Source organism: Ursus arctos, unplaced genomic scaffold, assembly GCF_023065955.2.
Source record: "Ursus arctos isolate Adak ecotype North America unplaced genomic scaffold, UrsArc2.0 scaffold_9, whole genome shotgun sequence".
NCBI classification, from domain to species: Eukaryota; Metazoa; Chordata; class Mammalia; order Carnivora; family Ursidae; genus Ursus; species Ursus arctos.
This window is the reverse complement of record NW_026623111.1, coordinates 43,715,234-43,726,415: the sequence shown is the minus strand read 5'-3', so window position 1 is coordinate 43,726,415 and position 11,182 is coordinate 43,715,234. Positions and strand designations below refer to the sequence as shown.

The 11,182-nt window shown below is 38.8% G+C and overlaps 1 non-coding gene across 1 annotated transcript; it reads left to right on the top strand.

Moving 5' to 3' along the window:
- Positions 1-7,518: 7,518 nt before the first annotated feature.
- On the top strand, positions 7,519-7,627 carry LOC130543280 (U6 spliceosomal RNA). Its single transcript, XR_008958513.1, has one exon. It is a non-coding gene; the product is annotated as a U6 spliceosomal RNA (small nuclear RNA).
- Positions 7,628-11,182: the final 3,555 nt, after the last annotated feature.

Below are 11,182 nucleotides of genomic sequence, written 5' to 3'. Positions count from 1 at the left end.
CTATATTTACTCAGTGTTCTCCAGAGAAATAAAATAAATAACATATAGACAGACAGACATAGATTTATTATAAGGAAGTAACATACAATTATGGAGGCTGACAAGTCCTAAGATCTCCTAGGCAAGCTGCAGACCCAGGAAAATGGAAGTTGTAGTTCTTCTCTGAAAGCTGGCAGGTTCAAGACTCAAGAAGAAATGGTATTTCAGTTCAAGTCCAAAGGAAGGAAAAGACTGATGTCCAGCTCAAACAGTCAGACCATTAACTTTTCTTCTTACCCAGCCTTTTATTCTATTCAGGACTTCGTCTGATTGGATGAGGTACACTCACCTTAGGGAGGGCAATCTGCATTATTCAGTCTACCAATTCTAATGGTAACCTCACAGAAACACCTTCATAGACACACCCCAAATAATGTCTGACCAAATTTCTGGGTACCCCATTGCGCAGTCAAATTGCTACATAAAATTAGCCATCATAATCTCTAACATGGTGAGCAAATTAGAGACAACAGAAAGTCCCCCTACACAAATAACCTACAGATCATGTGAGAGGAACCTGATGAAAATTTAAATCTTATTACTTCCTTTCAAGCCCTTTCCTAAAGCAACCAGATCCTGACAAAATGAGATAAATACTCTTATTAATGATAATAGTAATAACAATAATGGCAAACACAAATGTAGTACCCACCATGTACCAGGCACTGTTTAAGTACATTTTATGAACTCCTTCAGTACAACAACCTTTTGAGGGGAATGAGGAAACCAAGGCAGAGAGACATGAGTTAATTTGCCCAAAGTCACAGAACTAAGAATTGGTGAAGCTACAAGTCCCATCCAAGCTATCTGGCTCCAAAAGTCCATATGCTGTTTCTTATTTCAGTCTGCACTGAATGTTCATTACAGATGATGATAAGGAAAAGTCTCTGCTTTCAGGAAATGAAAGAGTGGCTATGATGCTTATAGAATGTGTCAGTCATCCTGATCCAGAGATTAAGAAGGCTTCATCATCTGGGTAGTTTGTAATATAGTATGAAAGCTATGGACAGTCCAGTCCAACTCTTCCCTCGCCCCTCTCTCCCTCTGGATGAGCTTCACCTCACAGAGATGACATGGGAGCAAGCCCCTCAAGTCACATCTCTCTGGCCTGGACTACTAATTAACTACCACCTGATCTATCCACATCTACTGTGCTTTATATGCTCTATATGGTCTATTCTTCAACCAGCACCCAGAGGTATCTTCTAAAAATAAAAATTAAAAAAAAAAAAAACAAGAATACCACATCCCCTTGCTGAAACCCTTAAGTGACTTCCCATTGCTCTTAGAACAAAAGCACATGAATAGGATTCTAGGCCCTGTACAGCCTGCACCATTTCCTCTCCAGCCTCATCTCACACCACCATGCTCTCCCCCTTGCTCTATCTGGTCAGGATACCTAGCTCTTCTTTTAGTCTGTGTCCTTGCCATGCCCCCTCCTGCCATTGCTCACACCGCTCCCTCTGCCAGAACTCGTCCTAGAAGAGTTTACTACAATCATGGTCTTTTCTTTTCTTTTCCTTTTTAAGGTAAGAAACCTAATTTTATTTCTTTAGCCATTAGATCCCCTAAGGAATCTCAAGCATTTCTTTCTCAGGAGAAACCCTTCACCACTCTAAGTAGATCAGTCCCCCACTATAAACCCTTATAGCATGGTATGCCTCTGTGGTGTAGTATCTGTCACAGTAACAACTGTACATTTATAGTAGGTCTGTAAGATCTAAGAGGCTGAGAACAGCATCTTCTTTTGCTCACTATTGCCTGACAAGGTGTCTTAACATAGCAAATAGTAAAAATACTGTCTGGATCAATGAATGACAGAATAGCAATCCTAGAAGAAGAAAAAACATATGAGCAAGATCACTGAGGAAAGAAAGGGCATGGCACATATAAGGAATAGTGAGTAACCCAAGACAGTAAATTAGAACCAGAAACAGAAAGATGTAGAGAAAGGATTAAAAATAGTGGTTAGGAACTCAGGAAACAACAGATGTTGGTGAGGATGAAGAGAAAGGGGAACCCCCTTACACTACTGGTGGGAATGTAAACTGGTGCAGCCACTCTGGAGAATGGTATGGAGGTTCCTCAGAATTTTTTAAATAGAACTACCCTATGACCTAGCAACTGCACTACTAGGTATTTATCCAAAGGATACAAGTATAGTGATTTGAAGGGGCACATGCACCCCAAAGTTTAGAGCAGCAATGTCCACAATAGTCAAAATATAGAAAGAGCCCAGATGTCCATCAACAGATGAATGGATATATCATGAAAACCTGTTTCATGATACATCCCCAAAGGCAAGAGAAACAAAAGATAAAATGAATTTATGGGACTTCATCAAGATTAAAAGTTTCTGCACAGCCAAGGAAACAGTCAGAAAAACTAAGAGGCAGCCCACGGAATGGGAGAAGATATTTGCAAATGACACTACAGATAAAGGACTGGTATCCAAGATCTACAAAGAACTTCTCAAACTCAATACACGAGAAACAAATAAACAAATCAAAAAATGGGCAGAAGATATGAACAGACACTTTTCCAATGAAGACATACAAATGGCTAACAGACACATGAAAAAATGTTCAAAATCATTAGCCATCAAGGAAATTCAAATCAAAACTACACTGAGATACCACCTTACACCAGTTAGAAGGGCAAAAATAGACAAGGCAAGAAACAACAATTGTTGGAGAGGATGTGGAGAAAGGGGATCCCTCCTACATTGTTGGTGGGAATGCAAGTTGGTACAGCCACTCTGGAAAACAGTATGGAGGTCCCTTAAAAAGTTAAAAATTGAGCTACCCTATGATCCAGCCATTGCACTACTGGGTGTTTACCCCAAAGATACAGACGTAGTGAAGAGAAGGGCCATATGCACCCCAATGTTCATAGCAGCAATGTCCACGATAGCTAAATCGTGGAAGGAGCCGAGATGCCCTTCAACAGATGACTGGATTAAGAAGTTGTGGTCCATATATACAATGGAATATTACTCAGCAATCAGAAAGAACGAGTTCTCAACAGTTGCTACAACATGGACGGCACTGGAGGAGATAATGCTAAGTGAAATAAGTCAAGCAGAGAAAGACAACTATCATATGATTTCTCTCATCTATGGAACATAAGAACTAGAATGATCAGTAGGGGAAGAAAGGGATAAAGAAAGGGGGGGTAATCAGAAGGGGGAATGAAACATGAGAGACTATGGACTATGAGAAACAAACTGAGGGCTACAGAGGGGAGGGGGGTGGGGGAATGGGATAGGCCGGTGATGGGTAGTAAGGAGGGCACATATTGCATGGTGCACTGGGTGTTATACACAACTAATGAATCATCGAGCCTTACATCGAAAACCGGGGATGTACTGTATGGTGACTAACATAATATAATAAAAAATCATTATTAAAAAAAAAAAAACAGATGAATGGATAAAGAAGATGTGGTATGTATATATATAGATATATATCTATATATATCTATATAGATATATATCTATATATATATATACACATACACACACACACACACACACACACACACTGGAATATTACTCAGCCATCAAAAAAGAATGAAATCTTCCCATTTGCAATGAGATGGTTGGAGCTAGAAGGTATTATGCTAAGTGAAATAAGTTAGTCAGAGAAAGACAAATACCATATGATTTCACTCAAGTGAAATTTAAGAATGAAACACATGAAACATAATGGAAAGGAAGGAAAGATAAAATAAGATGAAAATTGAGAGGGAGGTAAACCATAAGACATGCTGAACTCTAGGAAACAAACTAAGGGTTGCTGGAAGGGAGGTGTGGGGGGCAGAGGGGTAACTGGGTGATAGGCATTAAGGAGGACATTTGATATAATGAGTACTGTCATATGCAACTGATGAGTCACTAAATTCTACCCCTGAAACTAATAATACAGTATATGTTAACTAAATTAAATTTAAATAAAGAACTAAAAACAAACAAAAATAGTGGTTAGTGCCAGATCATAAAGGCCTAGAAATTTGAAGTTAAGGAGTACAAGCTTTCAATTCTGTGGGTAATAAAAAGCCATGAAAAATTTCTGAGCAAGAGAAATGAAATTAGATATGATCAGACAATGATTTCAGGCATGACCATACACTGGATTCATTCAAGAAGATATAGCAAAATGCCAAGGTCCAACCCTAAGAGATCCTGATTTCATCAGTATGGGGTATGGTCTGAACATCAGTTTTTAAATCTCCCTGATGATTCAGATATGCAGAAAAGTTTGAGAACTACCACTTCAGAAAAATCATTCTGGAAACTGTGTTGTTCTTAAATTGGAGAGGGCCACACTGATGGCAGAGAAAGTCGTTAGGAAGCTCTCTTACGAGAAGAATCTGATCTAGGATAAATCTCAATAATGGAAGGGATGGTCTCTTCCGAAAAAAAGGTTTCAAGGGTCAAATGCCCAACTGAGAGGGCTAACTGGACGTGAGAAATAAGAAAGAAGAAGTGGAAAATGATTCCGGGGTTCCCAGATGGGGGCAACAGCATAGACGGTGATGGGACCAACTAACAAATTTAAATGAGAAAGAAAACACAAGAGGAGGTGTCAGGATGAGAAACAGAGGAAAAGAAGAAAGAACACTGAGCCCACAACCCTGTGAATTTGACCTTCACCTACCTCCCCTCGCCCAGGAGCTGTCATCACTAAATTAAGCCAAATGTTAGTGCCTGACAACTCTGCCAGGGGCCAGTGAAAGTCAACAGATTTAGGCTGCTGCAGAATAACAGGACATTCATTCTACCTCTGACGGCCCTCTCTTGGGACCTCCCTGCCTGAAGAGTCCCGATATGGAATTCTTCCCAAGAGGACTTCAGTATTTCAGCTGTCACCAGCCCCTGCTGAGAAAGAGGCACAGTTCAGGAGTGAGGATCCAATCACCATGAGCCCATAGATCACAGTCTCCACCTTGATTCCTTAAATTGTGTCACCAAGCAGATGGGAAGCCAGCATTGAACCCAAAGCACAGATGCCACATGCTCACGCAGAGTATGAGTGAGCTGTGTGGTTCTTCTTTTTAATTTCTTATTTGATAACAAGCTTCCAGCCCCCAGATCAATATTGCCAGCACACTGCTGTGCACCCCACCAGGCATACTTTGTTGTCACTATTACTCTTTTTAGAGAAATAATTATCTGTGTACACACCCGTGTAAAAATTATTTATAGTTTATTCTTTCTCTTCCCAAATGAAACAATTAAAAGATGTATTTTTTAAAAGGTTTGTCTCTTCCTTTCGTGGTAAAAGCTTGTTGAGGTAAGCTGCAGTTTTGTAGAAGTAAGGTTTGATCCCATGGGATCTGTAAACAGAGGCTGCGAAAGTAGAAAAGACATGACAAAGAGGGTGTAAGTCAGTAATTCCTGTCCACAGCATAATGGCGCAAGGAAAAAATACACCATCACATGTCTGAACAACCTACAGAACGGCCAGCTTCAGCAAAACTGCAGCCCGATCTGTCTCTTGGCTGCCTGGAGAGGCAGAAACAAGAGGAACACCAGGCACTTGACAATCCTCTCAGAGCTATAAACTGGGAAGGAGCTCCTTGACACATATTCCCAAGAGGATGGAGGATTTACTACGATGCTGGCCACAAGTAACTCAAGGACTGCCTCCCCATCTATGAATTTATCTCTGGTTTCTTAACTTAAGGGCATATGTGAGCAATTCTCAATAGTACCCCTTCCCACTACTCTCCTTTTCTTTCTACAAGGTTTAGCAATGTCCCCAAGGAACCACACAGGGGAGATTACCCTCCCCTTAGCCAGTCTTGTCATCTAAACATTCTTCCTCAAGCAAGTTAGAGAACTGGGGTGATTCTTTTACACAGCAGTGTGAGCCCTGCTAAACCAACCTGACGGCCTTCAACAAGTATCTAACCGCTCTGTACTTTGGTTTCATCATCTACAAAATGGGTTAATAATAGTCTCCAGTACAGGATGGTTATGAAAATTAAATATATTAACACAGACATGTGTTATGTCTGGCACACAGTGACTGCCTCTAGTATATTAGCTGCCATAACATTTTTTCTAAGAAGCAGTATACATTAGTGACTAAGAATATGAACTCCACAGTCAACCTATTTGGATTCAAATACAGATTTCACCACTTCTCAGCTGTGCGATGATATTTAGAAGTGTGGCTCTTAGAAGGTGATCAGTTCGTGAGGATGGAACCCTTATGAATGGAATTAGTGTCCTTATAAAAGAGGTGTCAGAGAGCTCCCTCAACAAAAGTGGGCCTTCACCAGACACTGAATCTTCTTGTGCCTTGATTTTGGACTTTCCATCCCCCAGAATGGTGGGAAGTAAATTTCTGTTGTCTAGAAGACACAAAGTCTGTGGAATTTTGTTACAGCAGCCCAAACAGATCAAGACACACATACATTCACATACACACACATTAACTTAGAACAATTCTTAGCATATAGTAAATAATACATATGCTAGTCATTTTATTATTATTATTAATTATTATTATTACTATGAGTTAAGAAAGGCAATATATAAGTAGTAAGTAGTGACATAACAGTTTACACAATTAGAAGTTTTAGGGGATCTCTCTGATATGCTGGAAGAGCCTTGAATTTTAACTATGATAAGTTTTTACCCAATATCTCTGAGCTACACCCTCCTCATCTGTAAAGTGGGATAATAAAATAATCTTTAGTCTGCCACATTACAATAAAAATCAGAAGTCATATTTGTTGAGCTTTGAATCAAGGGACTAAGGCAACTTTCCTGCCTAAATACCATGCTGAACTTCTTCCCCTCTAGAGTATGGCCAAGGGAAATATGTACACAAGGAATCACGTCAGATGTGAAAATAAGTGCTGTTCTATAAATGACTTGAAGCTACATATAAATTCACTAGGATAATCCACAGAACTCAGGAAAATGCTGTACTTATGATTAAAGTTGTATTACAAAGAATACAATACATGAACACTGAAATGAAGAGATCAAGATCTAAGAGAGTCACAAACACAAATATTCCATGTCTTTAAGACACGTCATCCTTCCAGCACATCAATGTATGTTTACCAACTAAACCTTGGTGTAATAATCATCGACCACATAACAGATCTCAATCTCCAGCCCCTCTCCTTTCCCCAAAGGTCAGGAGGTAAGGTTAATATCACCAGAATCAAAGCTTCAACCCTCTAATCACAGAGTTGTTTTTCCAACTTGGTCAGTCCCCATGTTGACATCTAGGGTCCCACCAGGAATTAGCATAAACTCAGAGGTAATCCTGGGGTCCCACAGTGAATAATGAAGATACTCCTGTCCCTTGGGAAATTCCAAGGATTTAGAAGCTCCCTCACAAGAACTCAGGAAAAAGATCAAAGACATTCTTTATTATATAATGAATGGGGAGCTTATAAAATTGGATTTCATTCAACTACCCTGTTTAATAAGACAACATCAAAAAAGGAACTAAAGTACTTGCTTTGGCATCACATATACTAAAAAACTGGAACCATACAGAGAAGATTAGCATGGCCCCTGACCAAGGATGACACAAAAATACATAAAATATTCCATTTTTTTTAAAAGATTTTATTTACTTATTTGACAGAGAGAGAGACAGCCAGCGAGAGAGGGAACACAAACAGGGGGAGTGGGAGAGGAAGAAGCAGGCTCCCAGCCGAGGAGCCTGATGTGGGGCTCGATCCCAGACTGCCAGGATCATGCCCTGAGCCAAAGGCAGATGCTTAACGACTGAGCCACCCAGCGCCCCAACATTCCATATTTTTTAAAAGCAAGTGATGTAGCTGACTTTCCTAACACACAAAAACAGATGCAGAGATAGATAAAATGAGGAGGCAAAGGAATATGTAAAAAATTTTAAAAACAGGACAAAATCTTAGCAAGAGACCTAATGAAACAGTGATAGGCACTACACCTGATAGAGAATTTAAAGTAATGACCATAAGGATACTTGTTAGACCTGAGAAAAGAGTGGAAGACATCAGTGAGACCTTTAACAAAGAGATGAAAAAGGGACCAATCAGAAATGAAGAATACAATAACTGAAATTAAAATACTAGATGGAATACAGGGCTGGTCAGAAGCAGCAGAACAAATCAACAGCCTGGAGGACAGAGTAATGGAAAGTAACCAAGCTGAGTAGATGAGGGGAAAAACATTATACAAATTGAGAACAGACTTAGGGGACTCAGTGACTCCAACAAGTGTAATAACGTTCGCATTACAGGAATCCCAAAAGAAGAGAGAGCAAAGGGAACATAAAATTTCTTTGAAAAAATAAAGGATAAAAACTGCTCAAATTTGGGGAAGGAAACATAAATTCAGATCCAGAGATACCCCAACAAAATCAACCTAAGGAGGTCCACAACAAGACACATAGTAATTAAAATGGCAAAAAAGCAGTGATAAACAATGAATTCTAAAAGAAACAGGAGAAAAGAAAGCAGCTACATTCAAGGGAAACCCCATAAGCCTATCAGCAGATTTTTCAACACAAACTTTACAGGCCAGAAAGGAGTGGCATGCTATATTCAAAGAGCAGAGAGGTACTTGGGTGACTCAATCAGTTGAGCATCTGACTCTTGGTTTCAGCTCAAGTCACGATCTCAAGGTTGTGGAATCAAACCCTGCATCAGGCTCCACACTTGGCTGGGAGTCTGCTGAACATTCTCTCCCTCTCCATCTCCCTCTGCCCTGCCACCCACTCAGCTGCTCTCTAAAAATAAATAAATAAATCTTAAAAAAAAAAAAAAAGTACCAAAAGGGAAAAGTCTGTAGCCAGAGTACTTATCCAGCAAAACTATCATTCAGAATAGAAGGAGAGTTAGAGTTTCCAAGACAAACAAAAGTTAAGGGAGTTCATGACCATTAAACCAGTCCTACAAGAAATGTTAAAGGGGAATCTGTGAATGGAAAGGAAAGACCATAAGTAAGAGTAACAAAAGTGGAAAGCTCAAAAGCAGTAACAATATCAGTAAATCTCACTCGAGGGACTCACTAAGCAAAAGGAAGTAAAGTATGACACCATATACCTAAAACAAAGGGAAAAGAGGAGTCAAGAATGAGTTCAAACTTAAGCAACCATCAACTTCAGATAGATTGCTGTAGACAGAAGAGGTTACATAGAAGCCTCATGGTAACCACAAATCAATCACCAGGAATAATTTTGCAAAAAAGAAAGAGAAAGGAATCCAGATCTATCACTAAAGAAAGCCAGCCTATGGTGAGAGAAGAGAGCAAGGAAAGAAAGGAACAAAGAAGAACCACGAAAACAAACACAAGACAAATAACAAAATGGCAATAAATACATACCTATCCATAATTACTTGAGTGTAAATGGACTAAATCCTCCCATCGGAAGACAGAAGGCGATGGAATGAATAAAAAAACAAGACCCATCTATATGCTGCCTACAAGCGACTCACTTCAGACCTAAAGACACATGCAGATTGAAAGTGACAGGATAGAGAAATATTTGTCATACAAATGGATGTGAAAAGAAATCTGGGGTAGCAATGCTTCTATCAGACACAGTCAACTTTAAAACAGTGAAATGAAGACTGTAATGAGAGACAAAGGACACTATATAATCACTAAGGGGACAATCCAAAAAGAAGACATAACAATTGTAAATATTTATGCACCCAATATGGAAGCACCCAAATACAAAGGGCACCTAGTAACAAACATAAAGGAAACAATCAATAATAATACAGTAATAGTATTACTTACATCAGTGGCCAGATCATCTAGACAGAATCAACAAAGACACAGTGGCTTTGAATGACATACTGGACTAGATGGATTGAACAGACATAGAACATTCCATCCTAAACCGGCAGAATACACGTTCTTTTCAAGTGCACATGGAACAGTCTTCGGAATAGATCACATATCAGGTCACAAAAGAAGTCTCAACAATTTCAAAAAGATCAAATGCGTCTTCTCTGACCACAACAAATCTGTATTCTCTGACTACAACAGATGAAACTAGAAATCGACCATAAGAAAAAATCTGGAAAGAGCACAGATAGATGGAGGTTAAACAACATGCTACTAAACAATGAATTAGTCCATCAAGAAATCAAAGAGGAAATCAGAAAATACATGGAAACAAATAAAAGTGAAAACGCAATGATCCAAAAATCATTCACATGCAGCAAAATTGGTTCTAAAAGGGAAGTTTAGAGCAATACAGGCCTACTACCCCAAGAAGCAAGAAAAATCTCAAATAAACAACCTAACCTTACACCTAAAGGAGCCAGGAAAAGTAGAACGAACAAAACTCATTTCAGCAGAAAGAAATCCTAAAGATTAGAGTAGAAATAAATGATAACAAAACTAAAAAAATAACAGAAGAGATCAATGAAACCAGGAGCTGGTTCTTTGAAGAGATCAACAAAATTGATAAACCTCTAGCCAGACTCATCCAAAAAAGAGAGAAAGGACTCAAATAAACAAAATCAGAAACAAATGAGGAGAAATAACGACACTTCAGAAATACGAAGAGAACATTATGAAAAAGTATATGCCAACGAATAAGACAACCTGGAATAAATTTCTAGCAACATACAACTTACCAAAACTGAAACAGGAAGAAATAGAAAATTTGAACAGACCAATTACCAGCAATGAAATCGAATCCGTTAATATCTGTTCTTCTCAAACTTTTCCAAAAAATAGAAGAAGAAAGAAAACTTCCTAATTCATTTGAGAGACCAACGTTACCCTGATTCCAAAACCACATAAAGACACAACAAAAAAAGGAAACTACAGGGCAATATCTTCAATGAACATAGTTGCAAAAATCCTCAATAAAAAATATTAGCAAACTGAATCCAACAGTACATTAAAAAAAGTATTCACCAAGATCAGCTGGGACTTTTTCGTGGGATGGAAGGGTGGTTCAATATTAGCAAATCAATCAATGTGATACATCACCTCAATAAGAGAAAGGATAAAAACCGTATGATCATTTCAAAAAATGCAGAAAAAGCATTTAACAAAGTATAATATCCAGTCATGGTAAAAACCATCAACAATATAGATTTAGAGGGAACATACCTAAACATAACAAAGGCCTTAAATGAAAAAACACACAGCTCACCTCATAGT